Consider the following 27,377-nt stretch of genomic DNA (forward strand, 5'->3'; position numbering starts at 1 on the left):
GTGGTCTCTCCAGCTGCTGCATGTGATTGGCAAGGTACATGCTGAAGGGGGCACTGTACTTGATAATGTGTCTGATAAGGGAGGAATACAGGGATGTTACGACCTCCTTGTTCCTGGATGAAATACCTTTACTTATGAGGTGGGCCATGTAGAAAGCCTTCGGTACAACGGAGGCAACATGGTGGTCAAAAGTCAGGTTGCTATCAACCTGGGTGCCCAAGTCCTTCATGACTGATTGCATGCTTAGTACATTGCTATTAATGTGATAATTAGTGGGGACGCCATTTTCCCCAAAGGGGATAATGATGCATTTCTTGGCATTCAGTATGAGGCTATGCTTCTGGCAGCAGTTATTTATTTATTCATTCATTTACTACTGTTTGTATACTAAGGTAATCTAATTAAGGGGTTAGCTCCTTTTCAGAAGAGCGCAGGGAGAAAAGCTCCACAGATAAAAGATAATATAAACAATACAAACAATATATTTATAGTTAAAAGAATTACAATTAAGTACAAGAAATGATGTCATACAATGAGCATTGTGTAACATGAATATAACGTCGGTTACTATACTACTATTGACTTAATTATGACATTTTTACAGTCTAAATGTAGATCGTTACCTATACTATTAGAGATTAATAATATGAAGACATGAGATGGGAAAAGAAATCTAGGTTGTTTAAGAAATTAGGGATGACTAACCAGTATATAGGAAGAACAGAGGAGGAAGAACATTTTGGAGTAGGTGAAGGGGTACACTTGAGACAGAGAGAAAAAATGCAATGATGATGAAGACGATATAAAACGGTATATTACCATAAAGAGAAAGAGAGGGTAGATTACATGTGAGAGACAGTAAGCAGGGTGAAAAAGAAAGATACCATGCTCAAGTGCAAGTATGTTTAGGGTATTGTGATTTAAGTCTCTTTGTTGTTGCACTAGTTTCACTGCTGCTCTGATCAGATATTTCACGTCAACGTATGTGTAAACTGATAGACTCCCACTAGCCACTCCATCCGTCTTTACTTAAATAACTTGTAAACACAAAAATAGTTTCCCAATGAACCTATTCTACACACACACACACACACACACACACACACACACACACACACACACACACACACACACACATTCTTAGAATCTTTCTGTAGTCTTTTTCTACTTAAATATCCACCTACTTACAGCCCTTCTATTATTCCAGTATCAATTAACGTTTACACTAGGCAACCAATACTTACATTATAATATTATTTTTCATCAATTTTCAGCTACAACAAATACATTCTAAACCAACAATGTCCCCCACTAATCCTAATTAGTTCTCCTCACTACTGAATCAAACCTACCCTTCGGTAACTTTTACTTTACAGTGATCAGTAACATTATACCCATTCCACTGCTCCTTGCACAACACATATCAAGCAATCCTCTTACTGTGTAACTCCTTTAAAACAACTGTTGACAAATACAATTACTCAATTATAACATACTATAATAATAACAATGTTTGTCTCCTTGCCTTTTTTGTTTAATCTAACAAATACTTGTTATGATCATTTACCTCCATGCATCACATCATATACATTAGTACTATCTGCTAGCCTTAAAGCAACATATGCATGCATATATACATACATAACAAATATTTCAGGCATGGGCAATAATGTACTTCTAGCCTGCCCATATACCATAACAGTCATTCCCATAATGTGTCCAAACTGTTCTTAAAAATATCTAAACTAGTGTTTGCTTTAATCTACATTCATTTTGTAGTCTATTCCATGCATCAGCTACTCTCTTAGAGAGCATGGACAGGCTGTAGCACCATGACTGCACTACAGAACCTGTTTAAAGAAGTTACATAAGCACCAATCTCAAATAGTATTAAGGGTGGTATTCATAGCCACTTGCACAAATGTGATAGGGGTATCCATGATGCTTACGAATGAGTGTAGCAAAGGCAAGTTTCATAGAGGCCATTTACACTAATGCAAAATGCCTTACAAAAATGAGATGCAAATGAGAAATGTTGTAAACCGGCATATGCTAATGCAGTGGTTTTGTGATTCATAGTGTGATAACCACATGTTAAGCACATCTGTTGTTAAAAGCGATGCTTCACCTTTGATATTGGAGATGCAGTCAATAATCTTGACCCCAGCCATCCTTTCAGTAGTTTGTCCAAGTATGCACAAGCACTTTTCTGACACACAAATTACATATTTCTCCCACCAGCCCCTTTAGTAGTTTGTCTTAAGAATGCACAAATGCTAAAATGGCACAAAATTAATTATTTTGCCCAGTGATCACTTCAGCAGTCCGAACATGTATGCACAAGTACTTACCTGACAGACATATGAATTATTTCCCCACTACGATTCAGGAGTATGTCAAAGTATGAGCAAGCACTACAATGAAACACTTCCCCAAGGACCCCTTCAGTAGTATGTCCAAGCATGCACAAGCACCAAAATGAAACACTTCCCCAAGGACCCCTTCAGTAGTATGTCCAAGCATGCACAAGTACCAAAATGAAACACTTCCCTCAAGGACCCCTTCAGTAGTATGCCCAAGCATGCACAAGCACCAACATGAAACACTTCCCCCAAGGACGCCTTCAGTAGTATGTCCAAGCATGCACAAGCACCAAAATGAAACACTTCCCCCAAGGACCTCTTCAGTAGTATGTCCAAGTATGCACAAGCACCAACATGAAACACTTCCCCCAAGGACCCCTTCAGTAGTATGTCCAAGCATGCACAAGCACCAACATGAAACACTTCCCAAAAGGACCCCTTCAGTAGTATGTCCAAGCATGCACAAGCACCAAAATGAAACACTTCCCCCAAGGACCCCTTCAGTAGTATGTCCAAGCATGCACAAGCACCAAAATGAAACACTTCCCCCAAGGACCCCTTCAGTAGTATGTCCAAGCATGCACAAGCACCAAAATGAAACACTTCCCCCAAGGACCCCTTCAGTAGTATGTCCAAGCATGCACAAGCACCAACATGAAACACATCCCCCAATGACCCCTTCAGTAGTATGTCCAAGCATGCACAAGCACCAAAATGAAACACTTCCCCCAAGGACCCTTTCAGTAGTATGTCCAAGCATGCACAAGCACCAAAATGAAACACTTCCCCCAAGGACCCCTTCAGTAGTATGTCCAAGTATGCACAAGCACCAACATGAAACACTTCCCCCAAGGACCCCTTCAGTAGTATGTCCAAGCATGCACAAGCACCAACATGAAACACTTCCCAAAAGGACCCCTTCAGTAGTATGTCCAAGCATGCACAAGCACCAACATGAAACACTTCCCCCAAGGACCCCTTCAGTAGTATGTCCAAGCATGCACAAGCACCAACATGAAACACTTCCCAAAAGGACCCCTTCAGTAGTATGTCCAAGCATGCACAAGCACCAAAATGAAACACTTCCCCCAAGGACCCCTTCAGTAGTATGTCCAAGCATGCACAAGCACCAACATGAAACACATCCCCCAATGACCCCTTCAGTAGTATGTCCAAGCATGCACAAGCACCAAAATGAAACACTTCCCCCAAGGACCCTTTCAGTAGTATGTCCAAGCATGCACAAGCACCAAAATGAAACACTTCCCCCAAAGACGCCTTCAGTAGTATGTCCAAGTATGCATTAGCACCAAAATTAACTATTTCCCAAAAGGAACCCTTCAGTAGTATATCCAAGTACCAAAATGAAACATTTACCCCAACAAATCCTTCAGTAGTATGTTCAAGTATGCTCAAGAAGCAAAATGAAACATTTCCCCAAGTGGTCCCCTCAGGGTGTCACCAAGTATGCAGAAGCACAAGACTAAAATATTTCTCCAAGCAACCCTTTGAGTAGTATGTCCAAGTACGCCCAAACACCCAAAATGTCCAGGTATGCACAAGCACCACAATGAAGCACTTCCCCAAGTGATCCCTTCAGTAGTAAGTCCATGTATACACAATCACCTGACTGACTCTAAAATGAAACATTTCCCCCAAGGACCCCTTCAGTACTTATCTATGTCTTCTCAAGCACTTTCACTAACTCCAAAATGAAACATGTTCCCCAAGGACCCCTTCAGTACTTTGTCTAAGTGTGCCCTGGCACCAAAATACAATAAAATGATTTATTTAAGTAAAACAATAACTCTACTTCCTTTTAAAATACATAGCAGTACATACTCTTTTTTCCCTTACTCTCGCACCTCCATATTTTCCTTGCAAATTGCTGCTTACTGGTATAAGTTCAAAGCCACTTACATACTTAGTATCCAAATGAATTCAATAGTATCATCTCTATGTATCATATTCATATACAAATATTTAAGGCCCCTTAATTGCATATTAGCTGTCCCCCTATTGTACTAAGAATGTTAGGCTTTTGTGATAGAGGGCATGTTTATAAAAAGCCCTTCTCATTTCCATATCCATCCTGAAAGTCCAGTCATAACCACATAGTGCTGTTCTTCTTGGATTACCATGACAAAAATGTGAAACCCTGGACTTTAAATAGCCAAAATCAGCTAAAAGCTGCATATAAAATATCCGACTTCCTTAGTCCTGAAGCCATTGCATTAAGTTTGCTCATAGTGTCCATTAAATAAAGCCTCCTCTTACTAACTTTCAGCTCCTTTCTCAATGCCTTCATTTTGCACACAAAAAAATATATATATATATATATATATATATATATATATGAATAGAAGAATTTATAGTTCGTACATGCTGCTCAAACTTAGCACATCATTGTATCTCTATTATGAAAGGCAAGTGGCTCCCTAATATTGAATGAGCTTCTTTCCTCCTGAATTCTCTAACTCCTAAACTGCCAATTCTATTTCATCCTTTGTTATATGCAGTTGATTTCCTTGCTTATGAGTATACATTCTTTTCTTCATGTTTATATGTTGCTTAATATATATATATATATATATATATATATATATATATATATATATATTCATAATATTATTTGTACATCTTTACATGTTCACATTTGTATCTGCCTCAGGTTTGGGTTGTGACTGAAAAGGGTCATTGGACCATTTCACTTTTCTGGTTAACGATCTTAAATAAGCAAATAAATCTTTCTCAGTGTGTATAAAGGGTGCCTAAATGGAGCTCTTTTTGTAGATCTCACAAACATTTTTGAGCCAGTAGACAGCTCCATCTTAATGAACCATTAGGCTAAAATAAGTATGGGTTCAGACTCGTTCTAGTGGTTTCATAATGTTCTCACCAACAGAAGTTTCAGAGTTAAGACTGTCTTCATCTAATCATTGTCTCCTCTATTCTAAGTATCCTTGAGTCTCTATCTATCCCAACAAGCTTCCTAAGGAACCACCCCACTTTCCTTTTATCTTTTTTTATAGATGATAGGGCTGTGTTTAGGTCAATTTCCAGCACTATCTATTACAAAAGTAACTAAAAAAAGACATACTTATGCTCAGCAATGGGTCAGACAATAATAAACTCCTGGTAAAGTAATTCAAGACAAAAACAACATTATTTAGGATGCATCAAAAACTTGTGAACCAATACAGTCTAGCTGCAGTTACTACCAAACCAAGAATCAAGAAAATGTAGACAGGAAGGTTCAATCCACACATGGACTTTGTTTCCACAAACATGTAGGTTAACACAAAAAGTCCAAGGCTCTTCTCACCTAAAGGTCCCACTGCTATAAAACCAGATAAACAACAAAAGCAAAAAGCCATCGGGCCACCAGACCAGTATGACTGTTTAATAAAACAATGAATAATAAGATGAGCGCTTCCAGGCTGAAACCCTTCTTCAGATCTGAACCTGGCCTGGTGGTCTGATGGCTTTTTGCTTTTGTTAATAAACATGTAGGTTGCGTGCTTTGTCTCATAAATACAGAGACTTCATCAAAGCAAAATCACTGCCATATGCTGACAAAACCAAATGGCTTCCAGTAAAATAAAGAGCAGCGTTTATTAAGTTCTCGTAAATATTTAAAGTTCTTAATTTAGAATCCTTTCCCATTTTTTAAGCTGATTTACCTTCAGGACCACAACCTTTATCATCAGGACTAGTCCTTCAGACTCCTAGGTCTAACCTGCATTATACAGAACATAGCTTTGCAGCAATCACCCCTAACATTTGGAAACTCTTTCTTTCCAGCCTAAAAGTTCTTAAGTCATTCACAAAATTTTGCTCATAGCTAAAAATGAAATCTCATTAAGGAAGCTAAACGTAACTGTCTCTACAACAGCCATTTTACATAATATATTCAATAGTTTTTTTCTACCTTTTTCCCTCATAACATAGCCCACCCTTCCGATTAGACACTTTACAACCATTTGTATTCCTTCTCCCCTCCCCATCCTTCTCCCCCCACAACATACGACTTACTCCATACACATTTCTTATACCAGCCACTAAACTCTGATTACATTTGCTGTTTGCCATTACTTTGTTACCTGTTTCAGTGTTCTCTTTGTAATTTCCCTCCTTACGTTTGCTCTACCCTACACCCTAGCTTCTGTTACCTACCACTCAATGCTCTTTTTTTATTTTTGCTACATGACGTAATGCCGTTATTCTTCCCATCCCGTCACACCGTGTATAATCTTAGTTTCTATTATTGTTTGATATCTTTGTAAAAGAGTGTAACTGCCACTACTGCAGTTGCTATTAAGATATACTTCAGCAATCTGTGACATTCTGAATTTATTTACAACTATTTAAATAAGAACTATGCTTTAATAACTTTGTCTTACACAGACTGGGTAGGCCTTATATTGGTCATTTGGACCAGTTCTCTACCTCAGTTAAAATGTAAATAACTAAGCAGACTTTAAAATGGTTTATTATGACTACAAAATGGCTAAACCCAAACCAGCTCAATGATCAACAGTAAAAGGAAATACTAGGGATGACAGAAGAAAAATGCTTACAAGCAGAGTCTTCATATTTCTTTAAGAACAAGAACTCCTCAGCCGTACTTCATTTTTACAGTATTTGAAATTAAAATATTAAATAAACAACTTAATACAGTGCTGGGAGTTGTACATGTATATTAGATGCTTTTGTCATAGCATGTAATTTGTAGTTTTGCTATTTCCTTATACATGCTTTAGAAACTCTGTAAAATAGAACACATTGTGAGTCAATAATTCATCACAGCAACAGTTTCCATTAAACATTTTTCATAACTGCCAATGGCAGAAATCCTGTGCATCTTATGAACCACATCTAACAATGGTTGCAACGTCCATGGAATATTTTGTTCAAGGGGTAGAACATTATTTCAGTGCAGGACTGTGACCACTACCACAAATAGGTACCACAATTCAAAGCAGCAGGCCAGTCCCTACTGTCCATGTTAGACTGTTACAATTACAGAAATAGACTCATTCAAACCCTTTAGGCAGAATGACTACAGGAGGGTGGTGTTCATAGGTTCATAGGTTAATAGATGTGTACTAGGCTAATGGCCCTGGAGACTTTACAGACCTAGCCCATAGAAGTGAGCTGTCATCGTGCCGCCCAACGTTAGTTACTAGTGCTTCTATCAAGTAGCACCACTGGAGTGATCCCTGAGGTGAACATTCTATTACCCATCCACTCATCAAGATTTCTCTTGAAGAGGGACAGCGAGGTGCTCTGCTTGACATGCATGGGCAGTCTCTGGTGAGGAACCTGTCCCTCCAGCATGTTCTGTTGATTGTGGTAATGAGGTTGAGGTCAGTGTGTGGTGCAGAGGGATTGGGATTTCTTTAGATGCAGCATTTCTAATAGAGCTGGGTCAGACATGGCTTTGTAAGTCAAGCAGAGATCACCTCTAAGCAGGCGATATGAGACAGAGAATAGCTGGAGTCTTGTGAGTCTGTCCATGTAGGACATGTGTTTAATGCCTAGGATCCTCTTCGTGAGGTATGTCTGTACCCTCTCCAGCTGTTGCAGGTGTCTAGTGAGGTACATGCCAAATGGGGCATTATACTCGATGATTGGTCTAATGAGGGAAGAGTAGAGAAAGACGATGACCTCTCTCTTCCTGTTTGCAAAACCCTTGGTAATGAGATATGCCATACAGAAGAACTTTCTGACCACAGTGACAATGTGGTGGTCAAAGGAGAGATCTCTTATAATGACTTCAGTTTCCAGCTGGCTCCCATCAATGTGGTAATTAGTGGGAATTGAGTTTTTACCAAAGGGGATAATGATGCATTTTTTGGCGTTAAGCTTAAGGCCATGGTTTCAACACCAATCATTGGTCTCTGTGAGGCCTTTCTGTAGGATGTTTGCATCACTTGGGGAGTTAATAATGGCTCCCTGATTGCAGTTGTCTATGAACTTGGTCAGCCAGAGTCTCTTTGTGTTGGCCTGGACTTCTTAGAAGTAGATGCTAAACAGGAGAAGACCCAGGATTGATCCCTGTGGGACTCCACTCGTGACTGGTCACAGTCTGACTTGGAGGTCACTACTTTCACACTGTGTATTCTGAGAGCCAATTTGTAACCCACCTAGTGATATTAGGGGTTGATGCCTAGTTTGATGAATTTATCAATAATTCCCAAGTGAGGAATGGTATCAAAGGCCTTGACCAGATTGAGGTACGCTGTTTGCACTGCCTTACCTTCATCCATAGCCCTGGTGACTGACTCAAAGAATTCAACCAGGTTGAGCAGGCATGATCTCCCTTTCACAAAGCCAAATTGAGTGGGGTCTAGTGTTTGAAGATTTCCTATATCTTTGTTAATCAGGTCCATGATGATGTGCTCTATAGCTTTACATATCAGACTTGTCAGGCTAATGGGGCAATAATTTCCAGCGTCTGTAGTCGCTCCCCCTTTATGGAGAGGGATGACTGTAGCAGTGCGCCATTCGTTAAGGACAAAGCCTGAGGTGAGGCTGTGACTGAACAGGGCACACTGATATTGTGCCAGTTCACTTTTTTGTTCATGTAGAACACAGCCGGGGATATTATCAGATCCCATGAAACCTGTATTCTTGGCCTTGGACAATGCAGCTTTAACCTGTGCTGCAGTAATGCTGGATGCCTGACATTTTTCCAGTATTGTGATTGGTCCTTTAGGGGGAGAGAGAGGGGTAAAATTGGCACTGAATCTGTCGGCCAGTATGATGGCAATATCTGCTGGCTCAGTATAGGAGGTACCATTGTGCAGTAACTCAGAGCAAATTTGGGTATTGCTGTGGAGGTTCTTGATATAACTATAGAAAGCTCTGTGATTGTTTTTAGTGTCTGCCACAATTTTGCCTTCACAGCTAGCTTTGGAGGATGTGATGAGGGATCTCAACTTTTTGTTGAGGCTAATAAGGGAGTTTTTCCAGTCTTGAGACTTCACCTTTTTCTGCAGCAGTTTCTTCCTTCTGTTGTAGAGTTTATTAATGGCAGGGGACCACCACATCGGCTTCCTTTTTTTGGTGGATAGCGTCTTAGTTATGTTGGGTATTGCTAGTTCCATGTATTTATGTACATGTTTGTGCAGTGCATTGGTGTATGATTCAGTAATCATGCAGCTATTTTCCATTGGCATGGGTGCCATGAAGTTAGCCAGCTCTGTTTTTAGGAGCCCACAGTCAGCTTTGGAGAAGTTTTTCAAGGTGGTTACCTTTGCGGGGGTGTGGGCGAGATGTGGATTTCCATGGTGATTAGTTTATGGTTGGATCTGACCAGGGAGGGACTGACTACTAATGTTGAGTAATGGTTGCCCATGTTCGTAATAACCAAGTCAAGGATGTTGCTTCCTCTGTTGGGGGTCAGAATGAGCTGGTCCAGAGCACTGGAACTGATGAATTCCAAGAAGTATTGGGCCATTGTATTGGTGCTTGAGTAGTTTTTCCAGTTGATGGAGGGGTAGTTGAAGACTCCTAGTATGAGAGTGTTGGGCTGGACCTTGACAGATTCCAGGGTGCTTAGGAATGTGGCGTGAGAGTCTAGGGACAAGGTTGGGGACCTGTAACAGGCTATGACCTGCATCGCCATCTTACCCAATATTAGTTGTACATGAAGTATCTCAGATGTGTTATGCTGGGCTACTAGTCTTGAGGTGTGCATATCCTTTATAAATATGGAGACACCACCACCTTTGGAGCTTCCGTCCATGTTTTGTGGCCGAAAGGTGTGGAATGAGTTATAGCCTGGTAGCGCAGGGGTGCTTTCTGCCGCTTTAAATCAGGTTTCTGTTACAGCGCAAATGTCGATGTTCTCCATTTTGAAGAGTGCTTTGAGCGAGTGCATCTTGAGATTTAGACTTCTAGCACTTAGCAGCATGCCCCTCAGATTGCATTTATTTATAGCTGTTATGGTGGTAATTTGGTCTTTGGAACACTGCCTAAAAAAGGAACTATAGGGGTGGCAAGAGCCTTAGCCAGTACCTGGAAACCCAGGGGTGACAGATGCAGCCCATCTCTGGCAAAGCATCAAGGTCTGTCAGTTATATCATCCCAGGCAGACAGATACTGGAGCCCCTTATAATGACATCAGAAACTTAGCCAATTGTTGAAGTCAATCATTTTTTGTTTGTACTGTGGTATCATTCTGAGTGATGGTAGGATACTGCTCAGGGCTAGGGTCATACCTGCCTGGGCCACATAATCCAAGAGCTCTCCCATGTCTCTTTCCATGTAGTTGTTAATATACATGACACTTGGGACAGATGAAGAGTTCCTTTCACTCTTACTACACCGTGCCATGTAAAGGTGTTAAAGAGAAGTTTTCAAGAAATAAGGTCTGTGGAATCCTACTATAAACTGTATTTATTTACAGTGAACTTTGCTGCCTAATTATTTATTGTATTTTGCATGTACATGTTTGAATACATGTAGTTATTTTATTTAGCTACATGTGTGAAAAAGTCTATACCACTGCTGACCTTCTGTTTTGGAAGAATCTCTCTCCACATTCATGTTCTAAATTTGCTAGTAATTACAGGTGTGGGGGTAGCCACATTCTTTGATTTCCTGTCCTTGCCTATTTAAGTGGTACAGTGTGAAATATTTTCTGCTCAAAAACCTCAGCTTTGGCCGGCTAAGAACTAGCTGTATTCAACTGGACGTATAAGAGAATTTAAGTACCTTTATCTGCACTTTTCTTTTCAACAAATACAGTATTTAAATTGATTTTAACTGTGTTGCAGGAATATTAACTGAACTGGAAGTTAGTCAGTGTTTGCTGAATTTTGTTATTTGCTAGTAATTACAGGTGTGGGGGTAGCCACATTCTTTGATTTCCTGTCCTTGCCTATTTAAGTGGTACAGTGTGAAATATTTTCTGCTTAAAAACCTCAGCTTTGGCCGGCTAAGAACTAGCTGTATTCAACTGGACGTATAAGAGAATTTAAGTACCTTTATCTGCACTTTTCTTTTAAAAAAATACAGTATTTAAATAGATTTTAACTGTGTTGCAGGAATATTAACTGAACTGGAAGTTTTGACTCTGCTCTTCAGTTAGTCTCACCCACCCTCCCTGTTTTTGTTTTGGTGTTAACCTTAGTGGCCTTGAAACTGCCCGCCCCTCTTGTAAATTTGTGTTTGGATACTCCTTCTGGGCCCATCTCATTTGTTCACTCAACTGAGTGCAGTGAGATCATATTCCGATTTCAGGCACTCCTACTGTGTACAAAGAGAGCATCTGGGAAACAGAAAAAAAAAATTTAAGCTTGTTTCCTGCCTTTCCTGTTAAGTGGTATAGACTATTTGTAGGCTTCTGAGCCCCCAAGCCCTTCTGTGTTGGAGGGAAGCCTTCTAGCTTAGTTTTTTTTTCTTATAACTAGCCAGTTTTCTAGTTTCAGCACTCAAATCTGTTTCTTTGATCTCAACACTTGTTCAGAAAAAAAAAAATTTCATCTGCTTTTACTGTACTTGTGTTTCTACCTACTTTATTTTACTTTTGCATCATCTTAAAAGTACTCAATTGTATTTATTACTGCTTGGTGTAACTCATTCTAAGCCTTTTGGTTTAAACACTTGGGCTTCGGACCAGTTGTTTTGCACTGAGAGGGTTTGTGGTCTGCACTGTAGTGGCAGAACAGGTAGCTTACATCCTTCTAGGTTGGGAACTGCTGATTGAGGGCTCAGTGTCTGTTATTCTAAAAGTGTATTAATTCTGGTTTAAGCACTTGGGCTTTCAGGCCAGTTATTTTACATTAAGAGGGTTCGTGGTCTGCACTCTTGTGGGATGAGAGGCTGGACTCTGCCCTTCTGAGCTGGGAATTTCTGGTTAAAGGCTTATAGTGCATGCATATCTGAACTGCTTCTTACTGAAGTTGGTGCGCCTTGTTTGCTGTGGCATAGACTGGATTCGGGCCTGCTGGATATAGCTTTGTTTGTGTAACTTGAGCACTAATCCAGGCATTCTCTAAAGTATTCAATTGTATTTATTACTGCTTGGTAGTAACTTGATTAAAGTGTAGCTATCATTCTAAGTCTTTTGGATTAAGCACTTGGGCTTCAGACCAGTTGTTTTACCTTAGGAAGGTTTGTGGTATGCACTGTGGTGGCAGGACAGGTAGCTTTCATCCTTCTAAGTTGGAAACTGCTGATTGAGAGCCCAGTGTCTGTTATTCTTAAAGTGTATTAGTTCTGGTTTAAGCACTTGGGCTTCAGACCAGTTATTTTACATTAAGAAGGTTCGTGGTCTGCACTCTTGTGGGAGGAGAGGCTGGACTCTGCCCTTCTGAGCTGGGAATTTCTGGTTAAAGGTTTATAGTGCCTGAATATTTGAACCGTATCTTACTGAAATTGGTACACCTTGTTTGCTGTAGCATAGACTAGATCCAGGCCTGCTGAATCTAGCTTTGTTTTTATGCTTGTTGTTTGTTTGCTTGTTATTTCCCTGGAACGCTAATTCCACCTAATACGTGGCTTCTCAGCGCTTCTGTGGATCACTAGTGATATCTGCATTGCTTACTGTACTTATTTCCTTGTTTCACTTGAAAGAAAGTTACTGTTTGTCATTTTTGCATTTAAGTTACCTGTAACACATTGCACTTAAGTTACCTGGCACTTGCTCACTAAAGCAATTGTATAAACCAGCATTAAAAATTAAAAGCACTACACCCTGTTTTCAATTATAAAGGAATTCCCAATATTATTCTAGGATGTCCAAAGGTCAGTTGTAAATCTCCTCTCTGGTCCAGCTGGTGAATCTGGGAATCTTGAGGCAATGTTACAACTGCCTCATGTACACAGACAACCCTCTCCTCCTCCCAACAAATTCCAACACGTGTGAGAGATGCAACCATATAGCCAAACTGGAGGCTAAGCTCTCTCAACTCAGTACTGGCATAACCAGTCAGGAGGAGAAGGAAACCACACTCACTACAATTCCAGTCTCACATAGACCTACCACGACAGCAAACCAAACAATTAATCACACAAAAACATACTCGGAGGCTCTAAATAAAGATCTGCCTAAGCAGCAGAGACCTCCAAAGCAGACACCCAAGCAACCTCTATCCCAAAACAAAACACGTGCAACACATATCTCACTAAGCCAGTGTGCCGAACAGTCACAGCCCTTAAGACTAAACAACACACCTGATACACTTGTAATAGGTGACTCTATCGTCAAGCACACTGACGTCCCGCTCACCAGGCTGAACAAGGAGAGGGTCACGGTGAGCAGCCTGTTGGGTGCTAGGATCCGCCACATAACACAAGCACTCAGGTCACTCCAAGGCAAGTATAAATATGACTCAGTCATTGTCCATGCTGGTGTGAATGACCTGAGACGTACCTCCCTGGACTACATGAAAAGAGGCATAGAGGAGCTCTCTGAGCATGTAGCCTAGGCCGGTATGACCCTGGCCTTGAGTAGCATCTTACCCTCACCAAGAATGATGCCACAATATGAAGACAAGATGATCAATTTCAACAATTGGCTTAAGTACTGGTGTCATTCAAAGGGGATTCAATGCCTGTCAGCTTGGGATGATATGCTCGACAAGCCACGATGCTTCGCTAGGGACGGCTTGCACCTGTCACCCCTGGGCTTTCGGATATTGGCAAAGGCTCTTGCTACCCCCATAGTGCCTTTTTTAGGCAAGGCTCAAAAGACAAACCCACCTCCATAGGTATCACAAGGGATAAGAAACTAAGAGTAATGCTACTCAATGCCAGAAGTATAAACCTCAAGATGCATGCACTCAAAACTCTCCTTAGCATGGAGAACATCAATATCTGTGCAGTAACAAAAACCTGGTTCAGGGCTCCCGAGAGCACCCTAGCACTACCAGGTTATACCTCATACCATGCTTTTTGGCCCCAAAACTTGGACCGAACCACAAAAGGAGGGGGAGTATCGATATTCATCAAAGATACCCACACCTCCAGGTTGGTGGCAAAGCACGAAGCATCAGAGACTATCCATGTCCAACTAACAGTTGGTAAAACTGCCTTCCAGTTTATAGCCTGCTACAGACCACCCTCCCAAACCCAGGAACCCCACTCAGCCTTCCTGAGAACACTGGAAAATATGAAGGTCTCTCCAAACACCATTATATTGGGTGACTTCAACTACCCAAACATAGACTGGGAGCATTACTCTAGCTCCAACACCCTAGCCCAAAGGTTCCTAGAATTTATAAACTCAAATGCTATGGAACAACTTGTTACCACTCCCACAAGAGGGAAAACATACTGGACCTGATCATCACCAACATGGGGACTCTATGCTCCAGACCAGAAGTGTATCTCTCACTGGTAAGATCAGACCATAAACTAATCTCACTGGATATTCACATCCAGACCCCACCCCCTGCCCAGAAAACCACAGTGAAAAACTTCTCTAAAGCAAATTTCACACTCCTCAAAACTGAGGTGGAATCCTTCAAAGCCCCCGGGCCTGTGGAAAATACGGCCCAGACCACAGAATCCTTTATAAACGCATTCTATGAACACCTTCAGGAATGCATGGATCATGCAATCCCAAGTAAAACCAAGACCCAATCCTCCAAAGGCAGACATCCTGTCTGGTGGACCCCAGCCATAAACAAACTATACAATAGAAGGAGGAAGCTACTAAATGACAGAGCAAAATCCCAAAAAGGGAAGGCATCACTGATCAGTATTAGCAAAAAACTACGGGCACTCATAAAATTGTCTAAGGCCAGCTTCAAGAGAAAAATTGCACAGGACACTAAGGATAATCACAAGGCTTTCTTTAGTTATGTTAGGAACCTGGGTGGTAATTCCCAGATATGCTCAGAATTAGTCCAAAATGACAAAAAATACACCGAACCCACAGACATTGCCAACATCCTAGCTGACAGGTTCAGCGCAAACCCCCCCTCCCCACCAAAAGGGCAAATATCTATCCCAACAGAGTGCTGCCCCCCTGACATCTCAGATGCTCAGGTAGGAGCCGCCCTCTCCAAAGCAAAAAACACAGCATCAATGGGACCAGACGGTGTCCCGGGCTGCGTCCTACATGAACTCCAAGAAGAGCTAAACCCAAACATAAAACTACTGTTCAATCTCAGCCTTACTACAGGATATGTGCCCAAAGAGTGGCGTACAGCAACAGTGGTCCCTCTCCATAAAGGTGGTGCCTCAATGGATCCTGGAAACTATCGCCCCATACGCCTGACTAGCTTGGTCTGCAAAGCTATGGAAAGGATCATCATGGACCTCATAAATAAAGATATTGGGGACCTACAGACACTGGATCCTACTCAGTTCGGCTTTGTTAAGGGCAGATCCTGCCTCTTAAACCTGGTTGATTTCTTTGAAACAGACACCAAGGCCATTGACGAGGGGAAGGTGGTCCACACAGCCTACCTGGACCTCACAAAAGTCTTCGATACAATACCCCACTCAGGCATTATAGATAAGCTCACCAGCTTAAATATAAACCCTTATGTCACTAGATGGATTGCAAACTGGCTCAAGGACAGAACCCACATGGTTAGAATTGCTGGAGCCATGTCAGACTCCAAATCAGTTACAAGTGGTGTCCCACAAGGCTCAGTCCTGGGACCTCTCTTGTTCGGTATATATTTCTTGGAGGTACAGGCCAACACGGAAGGACTGTGGCTGACCAAGCTCGCAGATGTCTGCAAACTGGGCGCCATAATTGACTCTCCAGCCGACACAAGCATCCTCCAAAAGGGCCTCATAGAAACAGACAACTGGTGCCAGAGCCATGGCCTCAAGCTAAATGCCAAAAAGTGTACAGTCATCCCCTTTGGCAAAAACAAAGTGCCCACAAATTACCACATAGGTGGTAATCCATTAAGTACAGAAGAAGTAATTAGGGACCTGGGGACCCAAGTTGATAGCAATCTCTCATTTGACAACCACGTGGCCAAAGTGGTTAGAAAAACATTTTATATAGCCCACCTAATCATGAAGGGATTCACATCTAGATCAGGGGACGTCATCGTGCCTCTTTACTCATCCCTCATCAGGCCCATAATTGAGTACAATGCCCCTTTTGGGATGTACCTTACCAGACACCTTCAGCAACTGGAAAGACCCCAAAAGTACCTCACCAAGAGGATCAAAGGGCTCAAACAGATGCTATATGCTGCCCGGTTAAAGAAACTCCAGCTCTACTCAGTGGCATACCGCCTGTTCAGAGGCGATCTGTGCCTGACGTATAAAGCCATGTCCAACCCGGAATTAATGTACATGCTGCACCTCAGAAAATCCAAATCCCATCAAGCTACGCGCTCAAGAGACTTGAACCTCAGCACTGAAATAAATAGGACATGCTGGAGGGACAGATTCATAACCCAGAGGCTCCCTTCACTCTGGAATAAAATCCCAGTGCAGGTTAGGCAGAGTCCCTCATTGACTCTCTTCAAGAGGAATCTTGATGAGTGGATGGGAGATCGTAGGTTTACTCCGGGTATCACTTCTGTGTCACTGTTAGACAGAGGCACAGTATACTAACCTCGAAAAAGGGCATAGCAAAATAAATTTAAAATGGGTGGCAAAAGCCAAACACATTCTGGCTAGGCTTATAAATGCCCTAGGGCAGATAGCCTAGTATGAACCTATGAACCTATGAACCTGTACCTTTATTAGATTGCTTAGAAGTATTACCTTGCTGATCAATATAAATGTCAGTGTAAGTGAGAGGCAAGAGGGCTTCAGTGCAGATAAACCTGAGGACTGCTGAGTATCCTTGAACATAATGATTACCTTCCTTAATATTACAAGTCTGAGCTGATAAATAACTGTCCACTCTGACCTACTCTCCAGATGTTACATCTTACTTTTATTATTTATTTTATCTGCTTTTAAATATGTTTTTACCATTTTTCAGTTTTACAATACATATGTCTTATGTAATGGTTTTATAGTACTTTGAATTTTAATTCACAAAAAATAACATTTTAAGGAGAACCTCTCATTTGAGACCTTGGTCATACAATGGTGTTAGATCCATATTTATAGGATCACCTGCATCTAGTACATTATGTCATAGCAGTGAGTTGGCATCAAGCTCACCTGCCAGCAGTTCCTCATGAGCACAGACACTACCACCCTCACTGTCTTTAGGGAAGATTGTGTATGACTCATTTTTCTTACTGTAACTCAGGGTTGACATTGCCATTACTGAAAATATCACAAGAGTTAATTCACCAGCATAAACCATACTAAAGATAGAACAATGGCAAGGCAGTTTAAGTATACAAATGTCACTGTTTAAACTCAAAGGAATGTTAAAAATTACATGTATTAATATATATGTATATATGTGTATGTGTGCATGTATATATATATATATATATATATATATATATATATATGTGTGTGTGTGTGTGTGTGTGTGTGTGTGTGTGTGTGTGTGTATTCATACACGCACATGCACACACAAACACACAAACACATACTCACACACACACACACGCACACACATATATCATATATATAAATATATATATATATATATATATATATATATATATATATATATATATATATATATATACACACACATATGTTTTTTAGCAGCAGCATGTTAGTTGAGTAATGCTAATGCTTACAACTGAAAAAATGTACAAAAAGTGGAGGAGGAATTAAGTTGCAGACTGCAATTTGTAACAGTATTAAGGGCCCATTGCTTAGAGTTCACAAAAGATAATTTTAAAAAGTTCCCAAAAGTGAGGTGAGGGAGCAGCACAATGAAATACAATACAATATTAGGAGCTTAAAACACACTGGAAAAAACAATTACATTAGTACCACTAATCCTGCCATCAACACTAGCACTGTTGCCACTTCACCCTCCACACTACACAAATGATGATTGTTATTGCTTCTGTTATACATGGGTTACTGTCTGTGACAGAATGAATTAATCTGATGTGCATTACCTAAGTAATGACCTGGAATCATTTCTGACATCATAAATAAAAGTGTAGGAACATTACAGTGTAGAAATAAATAAGCAAAATTTTCCTTCCCTGTGCAAGGTAGCACCTCATGAAAATTACCAGAGAGAATACAGCACCAGTACATCTTTAAATACACAGAAATTCTTCAATAGATTTAGTCAGGTGGTATAATAGTAATTCAGAAGTAATGACCAGTCCAGCAGAAGCAGTTAATGCATATTTAACTGCAGTTCCTAAACAAAACACATGCTGCAATACAGTGCATTTTTATATTGGTTACACAGTGCCAGTCCCATTACTGCACAGATCTCAGTGAAAAGTCAGGCACATCTCTTACTGTATGCTAAGAATAAACAGTAAATATATATAGACAAACATATATACATAAACACATTTAGAGCCTGTTTACTGCATTTCCTGTGTTGCACTTATTTTAAAATCATTTTTTTTCTTAAAACTTGCATTTTACCTGTCTCTGGCCTAGCACTCAAGTGTGGGGTCATTTATTGCACTGTTCTAACTTGTTGCTACTTGTGCATCTCTGCTATCTTTAAACAAAAAAAAAAATCTTGCTTTTTTCCCACTTTCTGAAATTTAAAAAAAAGTTCAGTTACAGATTTGCTGTTCTGAACTGTTTGTAAGTTTCTTGGAGGCCATTGCTTGCTTGGGCTAAAGGGAAGTCTCTGTGTTCATCAGTGGCAGTGGTAAACACTGAACAGCCTGCCTGCCCCTGTGGGAGTGGTTACTGCCTAGAAATGGTAGTTTTATTGGCCATTTTGGGTCATTTCCAAACTTCTTGATCCCCCTCTCTTAAAACCCAATTGCCTCATGGTTTTGGCATCTTTTCAGACTTGTTGGCTGTTGGTGAAGCACCCACAAAGAGGAGAAAATGCTGAGAGAAGAAAGGAGCCACTTTTGAGATTTTAGGTATTTTTCTTCAGATTATTTGTTAAGATTTCTGCATTGCCGCCTACTTTTTGGCGTTTTCCAGCTCGCTAAACTTGATATCTGTATTAGGAACTGTATTTAGAACACATCTAGAGCCTGTTTACTGCATTTCCTGTGTTGCACTTATTTTAAAATCTTTTTTTTTTCTTAAAACTTGCATTTTACCTGTCTCTGGCCTAGCACACAAGTGTGGGGTCATTTATTGCACTGTTCTAACTTGTTGCTATGTGTGTATCTCTGCTATCTTTAAACAAAACAAAAAAAAAATCTTGCTTTTTTCCCACTTTCTGAAATTTAAAAAAAAGTTCAGTTACAGATTTGCTGTTCTGAACTGTTTGTAAGTTTCTTGGAGGCCATTGCTTGCTTGGGCTAAAGGGAAGTCTCTGTGTTCATCAGTGGCAGTGGTAAACACTGAACAGCCTGCCTGCCCCTGTGGGAGTGGTTACTGTCTAGAAACGGTAGTTTTATTGGCCATTTTGGGTCAATTCCAAACTCCTTGATCCTCCTCTCTTAAAACCCTCTTTTGTGCGTTTTTGCGCATAGAGCAGCATCGAGTAGCGCCGCTTAATCAGGTTTAAACTATTCCCGGCTCCACAAAGTCTGCTCTTCACTTTTTCCCTTAGAACTGTTCCAAATCTCAAAGTAAGCACTCTATTTTCCTTCTAAAACCCAGTAGTAGCTAGGATAAGTGTCTTATAAGTAAGCACTAATAAATTAAAGCACTACACCCTCTTATACTCCCTTTAAGTACTTGGCTCCCTATTGGTCCTTTTTGATCAAGTCAAAAAGTAATTCCTTATACTATTCTGGCATGTCCAAAAGTCAGTTTCAGGTTTACTCTCCAGTCCAGCTGGTGAATATGGGAAACTTGAGGCAATGTTACAACTGCCTTATGTACACAGACCACCCTCTCCTCTTCCCAACAAGCTCAAATATATGTGAGAGATGCAACTATATAGCCAAACTGGAGGCTGAGCTCTCTCAACATAGTACTGGCATGGTCAGTCTGGAGGAGAAGGTAATCACACACACCACAAATCCAGTCTCACATAGACCTATCGCAACAGCAAACCAAACACATAAACACACAAAAACATACTCGGGGGCTCTAAATAAAAATCTGCCCAAGCAACAGAGACCTCCAAAGCAGACATCCAGGCAACTGCTACCCCTCAACAATACCCACGTATCACATAGTTCACAAAGTCAGTGTGCCACACAGTCACAGCCCTTAAGGCTAAACAACACACCTAATACACTTTTAATAGGTGACTCTATTGTCAGACACACTGACGTCCCTCTCACCAGGCTGAACAAGGAGAAGGTCACTGTAAGCTGCCTGTCGGATGCCAGGATCTGCCACATAACACAAGCACTCAGGTCACTCCAAAGCAGGTACAAATATGACTCCATCATTGTCCATGCTGGTGTGAATGACCTGAGACGTACCTCCCTGGATTACATGAAAAGAGACATAGAGGAGCTCTCTGATCATGTGGGCCAGGCCGGTATGACCCTGACCTTGAGTAGCATCTTACCCTCACCACGAATGATACCACAGTATAAAGACAAAATTATCAATTTCAACAATTGGCTAAAGTATTGGTGTCACTCAAAGGGGATCCAGTGTCTGTCAGCCTGGGATGACATGCTTGACAAGCCATGTTGCTTCGCTAGGGATGGCTTGCACCTGTCACCCTTAGGTTTTCGAATACTGGCCAAGGCTCTTGCCACCCCCATAGTGCCTTTTTTAGGCAAGGCTCAAAAGGCAAACCCACCTCCTTAGACAACACAAGGAAAAAGAAACTAAGGGTAATGCTGCTCAACGCCAGAAGTCTAAACCTCAAGATGCACACACTCGAGGCTCTCCTCAGTATGGAGAATATCAATATCTGTGCAGTAACAGAAACCTGGTTCAAGGCTCCCAAGAGCACCCCAGCACTACCAGGCTATACCTCATACCATGCTTTTTGGCCCCAAAACTCGGACCGAACCACAAGAGGAGGGGGAGTATCCATATTCATCAAAGATACCCATACCTCCAGGCTAGTGGCACTGCAGAAAGCATCTGAGACCATCCATGTGCAACTAACAGTGGGCAAAACTGCCATCCAGATTGTAGCCTGCTACAGACCACCCTCAGGAACCCCACTTGGCTTTCCTGAAGACACTGGATAATATGAAGGTCTCTCCAAACACCATTATATTGAGTGACTTTAACTACCCAAACATAGACTGGGAGCACTACTCAAGCCCCAACACCCTAGCCCAATGGTTCCTAGAATTTATAAACTCAAATGCTATGGAACAACTGGTCACCACTCCCACAAGAGGGGAAAACATATTGGATCTGATCATCACCAACATGGGGACTCTATGTTCCATACCAGAGGTATACCCCTCATTAGTAAGATCTGACCATAAATTAATCACTATGGACATCCATATCACATCCCCTCCCCCAGCAAAGGAAACCACGGTCAAAAAACGTCTCAGAAGCAAACTTCCCACTTTTCAAAACCGAGGTGGAATCCTTCAAAGCCCCAGGGCCAGTGGAAAATACGTCCCAAACTGCAGAATCCTTTACAAATGCATTCTATGGATACCTACAGGAATGCGTGGATCATGCTATCCCAAATAAAACTAAGACAGACTCCTCCAAAGGCAGGAGACCTGTCTGGTGGACCCCAGCCATAAATAAGCTGTACAACAGAAGGAGGAAGCTACTGCATGATAGAGCAAAATCCCTGAAAGATAAGGCAACTCTGATCAGTACTAACAAGAAACTATGATCCCTCATAAAATCATCTAAGGCTAGCTTCGAAAGAAAAATTGCACAAGACGCTAAAGATAATCACAAGGCTTTCTTTAGTTATGTCAGAAACCTGGGTGGAAACTCCCAGATATGCTCTGAGTTAGTGCAAAATGACAAAAAATACACTGAACCCACAGACATTGCCAATATCCTGGCAGACAGGTTCAGTGCAAACTTCTCCCCCCCAAATGAGCAAATGACTATCCCAACAGAGTGTAGCCTCCCTGACATCACAGATGCACAGGTGAGAGCTGCCCTCTCCAAAGCAAAAAACACAGCATCAATGGGACCGGACGGTGTCCCGGGCTGTGTTTTACATGAGCTCCAAGAAGAACTGAACCCTCACTTAAAATCACTGTTCAGTCTCAGCCTTACAACAGGATATGTACCCAAAGAATGGCGTACAACAACAGTGGTCCCACTCCATAAAGGTGGTGCTACAACGGACCCCGGAAACTGTCGCCCTATAAGCCTAACTAGCCTGGTCTGCAAAGCTATGGAGTGTATCATCATGGAACTCATAAACAAAGACATTGGGAACCTCCAAACACTGGATCCTACCCAATTCGGCTTTGTTAAGGGCAGATCTTGCCTCTTGAACCTGGTCAATTTCTTTGAAACAGTCACCAAGGCCATAGACGAAGGGAAGGTAGTCCACACAGCCTACCTTGACCTTGCAAAAGCCTTTGACACAATACCCCACTCGGGCATCATAAATAAGCTCACCAGCTTAAATATCAACCCCTATGTCACAAGATGGGTTGCAAACTGGCTTAGGGATAGAACCCACATGGTCAGAACTGCAGGTGCCATGTCAGACTCTAAACCAGTTACAAGTGGCATCCCACAAGGCTCAGTCCTGGGACCTCTCTTGTTTGGTATATACTTCTCTGAGGTACAGTCTAACACAGGAGGACTATGGCTGACAAAGTTTGCAGATGACTGCAAACTGGGGGCCATAATCAACTCACCGGCTGACACAAGCATCCTCCAAAAAGGTCTCACAGAGACAGATAACTGGTGCCAGAGCCATGGCCTAAAGCTAAATGCCAAAAAGTGCATAGTCATCCCCTTTGGGAAAAACAAAGTGCCCACAAATTACCACATAGGTGGTAATCCATTAAGTACGGAAGAAGTAATTAGGGATTTAGGGACCCAAGTAGATTGCAATCTCTCCTTTGACAATCACATTGCTAAAAGTGGTTAGAAAGACATTCTATATAGCCCACTTTATCATGAAGGGGTTAACATCTAGATCAAGAGAGGTCATTGTGCCCCTCTATTCATCACTCATCAGGCCCATAATTGAATACAATGCCCTATTTGGGATGTACCTTATCCAACACCTGCTACAACTAGAAAGACCCCAAAAGTACCTCACTAAGAGGATCAAGGGACTCAAACAGATGCCCTACTCATTTAGGCTAAAGAAACTCCAGCTCTACTAAGTTGCTTACCGCCTACTCAGAGGCGAACTGTGCCTGACGTATAAAGCCATGTCCAACACAGAATTAATGGACATGCTCCAGCTCAAGAAATCCAAATCCATCAGAACTACATGCTCAAGTGACTTAACCTCAGCACAGAAATAAATAGAACATGCTGGAGGGACAGATTCATATCCCAGAAGCTCCCGTCACTCTGGAACAAAATCCCAATCCAAGTCAGACAGAGACCCTCAATGACCCTCTTCAAAAAGAAACTTGACGTTTGGATGGGAGATCATAAATTTACCCCTGGGATCTCTTCTATGTCACTGCTAGACAGAGGCATGGTAAACTAACCTTAAATGGGCTATTTTCTGTGACCTACTATACAGAGGCACAGTCAACTAATCTAAGAAGCATGGTGAAAGCCAAGCACACTGTAGCTAGGCTTGTAAATTCCCTAGGGCAGATAGCCTAGTATGAACCTATGAACCTATGAACATATATATATATATATATATGGATGTGTATATATATATATATATATATATATATATATATATATATATATTTATATATGAGTCTACTTGAGTTGACCGAGACACCAGTTCGCCGACACGCAGAAGACCGAGACCAAACGACCGAAAACTATGGTGATCGACAAGGTGAAATCCCGACAGCCGAAAGACCGACATGGGGAACGTGTGAGCGTGACTCGGTAAGTGTGCGATAGTGAGGGATTTAGGGTTAGGGAGTGGACAGGTAAGTGTGCAATAGTGAGGGATTTAGGGTTAGGGTGTGGGAAAGGTGAGTGTGCGGTAGTGTCGGACTTAGGGTTCGGGTAAGGTAAGTGTGTGATAGTGACGGAGTGTAGTTTAGGGCGGGTTAAGTGAGTTAGGGTTAGGGTGCGGGTAGGGTGAGTGTGCGATAGTGACGGGCTTTATGTTTTAGGGTGGGTTAAGTGAGTTAGGGTTAGGGTGCAGGTAGGGTCAGTGTGCGATAGTGATGGACTTTAGGTTTAGGGGTGGGTTAAGTGAGTTAAGGTTAGGGTGCGGATAGGGTAAGTGTGTGGTAGTGTCAGACCTTAGGGTTAGGGTTTGGGTTAAGGTTAGTGGATATGTAGTTGTGTGTAATGTGTAGTTTACGTTTTGTGTGTCGGTGTTATGGTGTTCGGTTTTGTGAGTTGTCGATATTGTGTGTTTTCGGTCGTTTGGTCTCGGTCTTCTGCGTGTCGGCGAAGTGGCATCTCGGTCAACTAAAGTAGACCCATATATATATATATATATATATATATATATATATATATATATATATATATATATATATATATATATATAAACTATATGAGTACCTATACTGTAGAAAAAAATATTTAAAGATAAAGGAGACTGTCTTATCAACAGTGACAATAGGCAATGGACCACACAGCATAGCCCACACATAGCACTGCATGCATCAATTATACTCTTATGTGTGTTTTTTTATTTTATAATGAAGGAAACACTAGCTGTGGACAAGATGCGACCTATTTACCTGCACAGCTGAATACCACATACCAGCCTGCCACTTTATATCCCTTGCTACTACTGTCAACTAATCAGCAACAATATTTTCAGTCATGATAGGACCTTCACTGAAGCTGCAATGAAAGCATGAGACAGTTCAGCACCAGATCAGCACATGATCATGTTGTGCAGAATGGAACACCCAGTAAACATTTTGCATGCAGTAGCAGGGTCATACTGAAGAGCACTTCCAGACTCATCCAGGCAATGCAAGTGGGCTTTCAGCAGTCCAAACACTCTCTTAATGAAAATCCATTTCTGGGACAGGACAGTGTTATACTTTTCTTCAGCATCTCCTGTAGGGTTCTGACCAGGGATCATTAGCCAAGGCTCGAGTGGATAATCAACATAATTTAAACAACACACCTGATACACTTGTAATAGGTGACTCTATCGTCAGGCACACTGACGTCCCGCTCACCAGGCTGAACAAGGAGAAGGTCACGGTGAGCAGCCTGTCGGGCGCTAGGATCCGCCACATAACACAAGCACTCAGGTCACTCCAAGGCAAGTACAAATATGACTCAGTTATTGTCCATGCTGGTGTGAATGACCTGAGACGTACCTCCCTGGACTACATGAAAAGAGACATAAAGGAGCTCTCTGAGCATGTAGCCCAGGCCGGTATGACCCTGACCTTGAGTAGCATCTTACCCTCACCAAGAATGATGCCACAGTATGAAGACAAGATGATCAATTTCAACAATTGGCTTAAGTACTGGTGTCATTCAAAGGGGATCCAATGCCTGTCAGCTTGGGATGATATGCTCGACAAGCCACAATGCTTCGCTAGGGACGGCTTGCACCTGTCACCCCTGGGCTTTTGGATATTGGCAAAGGCTCTTGCTACCCCCATAGTGCCTTTTTTAGGCAAGGCTCAAAAGACAAACCCACCTCCATAGGTATCACAATGGATAAGAAACTAAGTAATGCTACTCAACGCCAGAAGTCTAAACCTCAAGATGCACGCACTCGAAACTCTCCTTAGCATGGAGAACATCGATATCTGTGCAGTAACAGAAACCTGGTTCAGGGCTCCCGAGAGCACCCCAGCACTACCAGGTTATACCTCATACCATGCTTTTTGGCCCCAAAACTTGGACAGAACCACAAAAGGAGGGGGAGTATTGATATTCATCAAAGATACCCACACCTCCAGGTTGGTGGCAAAGCACAAAGCATCAGAGACTATCCATGTGCAACTAACAGTGGGTAAAACTGCCTTCCAGTTTATAGCCTGCTACAGACCACCCTCCCAAACCCAGGAACCCCACTTGGCCTTCCTGAGAACACTAGAAAATATGAAGGACTCTCCAAACACCATTATATTGGGCAACTTCAACTACCCAAACATAGACTGGGAGCATTACTCTAGCTCCAACACCCTAGCCCAAAGGTTCCTAGAATTTATAAACTCAAATGCTATGGAACAACTTGTTACCACTCCCACAAGAGAGGAAAACATACTGGACCTGATCATCACCAACATGGGGACTCTATGCTCCAGACCAGAAGTGTATCCCTCACTGGTAAGATCAGACCATAAACTAATCTCACTGGATATTCACATCCCGATCCCACCCCCTTCCCAGAAAACCACAATGAAAAACTTCTCTAAAGCAAATTTCACACTCCTCAAAACTGAGGTGGAATCCTTCAAAGCCCCCGGGCCTGTGGAAAATACGGCCCAGACCGCAGAATCCTTTATAAACGCATTCTATGAACACCTTCAGGAATGCATGGATCATGCGATCCCAATTAAAACCAAGACCCAATCCTCCAAAGGCAGACGTCCTGTCTGGTGGACCCCAGCCATAAACAAACTATACAATAGAAGGAGGAAGCTACTAAATGATAGAGCAAAATCCCAAAAAGAGAAGGCATCACTGATCAGTATTAGCAAAAAACTACGGGCACACATAAAATTGTCTAAGGCCAGCTTCGAGAGAAAAATTGCACAGGACACTAAGGATAATCACAAGGCTTTCTTTAGTTATGTTAGGAACCTGGGTGGTAATTCCCAGATATGCTCAGAATTAGTCCAAAATGACAAAAAATACACCGAACCCACAGACATTGCCAACATCCTAGCTGACAGGTTCAGCGCAACCCCCCCTCCCCACCAAAAGGGCAAATATCTATCCCAGCAGAGTGCTGCCCTCCTGACATCTCAGATGCTCAGGTAAGAGCCGACCTCTCCAAAGAAAAAACACCACATCAATGGGACCAGACGGTGTCCCAGGCTGCCCTACATGAACTCCAAG

The sequence above is a fragment of the Protopterus annectens genome, chromosome 3.part1, assembly GCF_019279795.1.
Source record: "Protopterus annectens isolate FY-2018-M chromosome 3.part1, PAN1.0, whole genome shotgun sequence".
Lineage (NCBI taxonomy): Eukaryota > Metazoa > Chordata > Ceratodontiformes > Protopteridae > Protopterus > Protopterus annectens.